Raw genomic sequence first — 4,259 nt, 5'->3', positions numbered from 1 at the left:
TAGACACAATTGTTTCAAAGTTTTAGAAATTAATAAAGTGTTAGCATGTTGATAAGTACATACTTTTGTATTTCTGATTGAAATTGTCTGTTTCTTGGTTATGTTTCCTTCTCATGAACTTTTCATGAAGTTTGCATTTAATCATCCATGAGATTCTTAAAAGTTTTATTATTAATATATGTAGTGTGTAATTTTACAGTATTTGTCACACTATATTTTGGACAGTTTTTTGTTCTTTGTATTTGTTTTCCACATTAAAGTCCTTTAGTTGGTGTGATTCTTTCATTAGTATTGTTATACTTCAGAACAGATGGTAAATTGATCCATCTACCCATCCATTCATTTATCCACTCAATTTGTTATTCATTTTTTATAATATATGTTTTTGAATAAACGCTTGTAAACTTTTAGTATATAATGTGAATTATATGTCATGCTGAGTCATTTTTCTTAGTCACTAACTTGAGAATAGCCCTAGTCCACCTATCTGCCTAACAATGTCACTTGCCTACTACCAGATATAGCTAGTTGAGTAATCAGAATCAAGCAAACCACAGGGACCACGCTGAGAGCTCGAGAGACCTTTTATTTTTTTTATTTTATTTTTTTTACGTTTATTTTTATTAGTTGGAGGCTAATTACTTTACAATATTGTAGTGGTTTTTGCCATACATTGACATGAATCAGGATGGGAAATACATGTAAATCGAGAGACCTTTTATTTTGCTGGTTTGCTGGACATTTACCTCTTCCTTCCTCTACTTGCAGCACTTTTCTTCCACTAGATTTGTTGGTTCTCTTCCTAAAGAAATGAATCCAGTATCCTTTTGGAGACAATATGTTTATCTGTGATATTTTTCATTCTCTAAGGAGGAATCAGATTTTCAAAAAAGATAAATATCTATCAACTCCTCACTTAAAACACTAGAAGGCAGTGATGACTTTATGTAATTTCAATCCAAGTATCTCTTGTAATGACAGAGTATAAGGAAGCACAGCTTTGAGAGAGAAACTTAATGAGCAGGCAGATTATCTAGGTGCTATTTTCCTCATCTCTGCTTCATTTGAAAAGATCAGTTTAGCTAAAACAATTGCAGGTATCATGATGTTGTCTTACTCATTTGAATTTGAGCTGATGAGAAAAAAAAATACAAATGTGTAGATCTAATTTGTTATTTGTGATTTATTGCCATGAGTATCTTTTTTCCCTTTTACTCTCTCCTTATATGAATCAGTCACTTTAATTGAGTTATAGCTTAATTTCCAGATATAATCTCTTATTATAGTAAAATTTTGTTATTTATATCTTACGCAGCATAAAAACAGGCTTTCCTGTTAGTATTAAAATAGGCTGGATTCTTCTTAGCACAAGTTAGCAATTAAGATAAGCAATATTATCCAGGACAAGGAGGAAATAAACGTACAAGACCTTGAAATTGGCTAAATGGAATGGCCTAAGGCTGACAGTGCTCTTTTAGGGAAAGGTAAAGACTTCCCTGGTGGCTCAGATGGTAAAGCGTCTGCCTACAAAGTGGGAGACCCAGGTTCGATCCCTGGGTTGGGAATATCCCCTGGAGAAGGAAATGGCAACCCACTCCAGTATTCTTCCCTGGAAAATCCCATGGATGGAGGAACCTGGTAGGCTACAGTCCATGGGGTCACAAAGAGTCAGACACGACTGAGTGACTTGACTTTAACTTTCTTTCAAAGACTATCCAAATTTACAACTGAAAATTTTAGGAAAGCATACAAATTATTGCTATGTCACAAATATATACTCACATATTAACATTCTAGTGACAAAAAACCTAAGTATTTCCTCAAATGATTCAATGACGCTATGTTTCTTTTAAGTAGAGAGGAGGAAGAGCCACAACCTTATACACTTAAATTTTAGAGAATAAATTCTCCATAATAAAATTATTGGCCCAGCAGTGTTTTAGATAGTGAGCACAATACAAAATGTCTTACACATTTTACGCCAAATATTTTACTCAAATTCCTACATTTAGTAATGAGATATTTCAATGTGTGCTTTATTGTTAAAAAGACTTTTACATGTGGGCTGAATCGCTTCAGTCATGTCTGTCTCTGTGTGACAGACTCTATAGACTGTAGAAAACCAGGCTACTCTGTTCATGGGATTCTCCAGGCAAGAATACTGGAGTGGATTGTATTTCAAAGTGTATTCTCTTCTTATTAGACTCAATCCCCCCAAAATCACTTTGATGTTTTTCAGCAGCCATTTTCAGGTGGCTGGAATTTTCTGTATTTTAAGAGGTTTTTTGTTAATAAGATAAAAGAATAATAGAAAGCCAACACTGCTTCAAAGGGGTAAATTTAATTGGTTTCAATAGTACACATTGAATTAGTATAATTAAATTAGAATTCAAGGTAAAGTTTTTATAATTTTGTATGAAACAGAGAAAAGCAAAGCTAGTGTAGTGAATATCTTTTGGAAAAATATCATAACTTTGATTCTTAATTTCCTGACTCACTTCCTTCAAGACAACCACACTGCTGCAATCTGAAGCCAATCTGAACTCAGAATTGTGTGACTTGGTTGATTTTATTTCCAACTTTTTCACTGACTAACTTCATAAACTTTTTGAAGTATCTCTATATTCTTTAAAAATCTTAGAAATAAAAGAAATATAAGGGCTGTAATTAGCTCATGTAGGGGCAATAAATCATAACCTAGTTCTATTTTTATTCTTAATATTTAAAAAGTACCAGTTGCAATAATCTTGTATATTTTGGGGGGTGTGTGTGTGTGTGTGTACATGGGTATAAGAAAAGGTAAGCCATTTTTGAGAGGTATACTTTTCTTAAATTGGTAGTTGACATTAAAAGGAGTAATAGAGTTTTATGTACAAATGATGAAGAAAAAGTCCATTTATTCTCATATTGACTGTTGCTGGATCAATTTGATATATGATCCTAGGAACCTCGGAAGTAGAATTATAGCAATGATCTGTCTCCACTAATTCACACCTTCTGTGAGCCATTTTTTAGTGACTTAGCCAGCTAGGTTAAAATTAGTGAGAGCGGAAACTGGAAAAAAGCTTATATCTTTATTGGCAATCATATGCTGGTATTCATGTTTCATGTTAGGCAGTCACTGCCATTTTTCAAATGTTGTGCTTTTAAACTTTTTTTCAAGAAATATATTAGTTGAGTCAATTTTCAAGCTAAAAATGGTAGAGATTCAGGTATGAGAATTAGTACATTAAATTTTTTTTTCATCCATACAAAGTAAGTTTCTGTAGAGTGATGTTATCTATGTTAAATGCCCTTTAGGAATATGTCTGCTTAATTGAAGATATAGTATTAGTTTATTATTTATTGGATGGAAACTCAAGCAGAATATTCAGTGCCTGAAGCAGAGATTTACTTTTAAAGAAGAAAATTACATTTTCTTTGATTGGTTCATGTTCTGCTAAATGCGTAGATTATAAAAGCCCCTCAGTAGGAATTTTAAAATACTTTTAGGGTAAAACTGATTTATGTGTGCTGTAACAATATAATAGAGGGGAAAAAATTCATATTTTACTTCCAGCAGGCACACAGATATAATTAAATCAAGATACTTCATAATGTAACATACTGTTCTTGGTAATGTGAAGATCTGTTTTTCCTGATTTTGAATGATAACCTTAGTCTCTTCCATTGTCTATGCAAAACAGTATCCCTTCAGGACATTCCTTATATTTATTTGAAAGTGTCAAGAGGAAGCTCAGCAGTCCTCTTGGGCTCCAGGGTTCCATGTCTACTTTGAAAGGATTTGGGGTTCTAACCATGCACTTGTCCTTACTTTCCAACCTTGCCAGTACTACCTGTACTAAAACGGACTGGAATGGGTGACTTTAACTCAGATGAACATTACATCAACTACTGTGAGCAAGAATCCCTCAGAAGAAATGGAGTAACCCTCATTGTCGACAAAAGAGTCCAAAATGCAGTACTTGAATGCAATCTCAAAAATGACAGAATGATCTCTGTTTCCAAGACAAACCATTCAATATCACATTAAATCAAGTCTATGCCCCAACTAGTAATGCTGAAAAAGCTGAAGTTGAATGGTCTTATGAAGCCCTACAGGATCTTCTAGAACTACTACCAAAAAAGATGTCCTTTTCATTATAGGGGACTGGATGCAAAAGTATAGGAAGTCAAGAGATACCTGGAGTAACAGGCAAATTTGGCCTTGGAGTAAGAATGAAGCAGGGCAAAGACTAACAGAGTATTGCCAAGAGAGC

The 4,259-nt window shown here is 33.6% G+C and overlaps 1 non-coding gene across 1 annotated transcript; it reads left to right on the top strand.

Moving 5' to 3' along the window:
- The first annotated feature begins 1,493 nt into the window (after positions 1 to 1,493).
- TRNAC-ACA (transfer RNA cysteine (anticodon ACA)) lies at positions 1,494 to 1,565 on the top strand. The gene has a single exon. It is a non-coding gene; the product is annotated as a tRNA-Cys (tRNA).
- Positions 1,566 to 4,259: the final 2,694 nt, after the last annotated feature.

Source organism: Dama dama, chromosome 31 (genome assembly GCF_033118175.1).
Source record: "Dama dama isolate Ldn47 chromosome 31, ASM3311817v1, whole genome shotgun sequence".
Taxonomy (NCBI): domain Eukaryota; kingdom Metazoa; phylum Chordata; class Mammalia; order Artiodactyla; family Cervidae; genus Dama; species Dama dama.
This window is presented reverse-complemented; position numbering and strand designations above follow the sequence as displayed.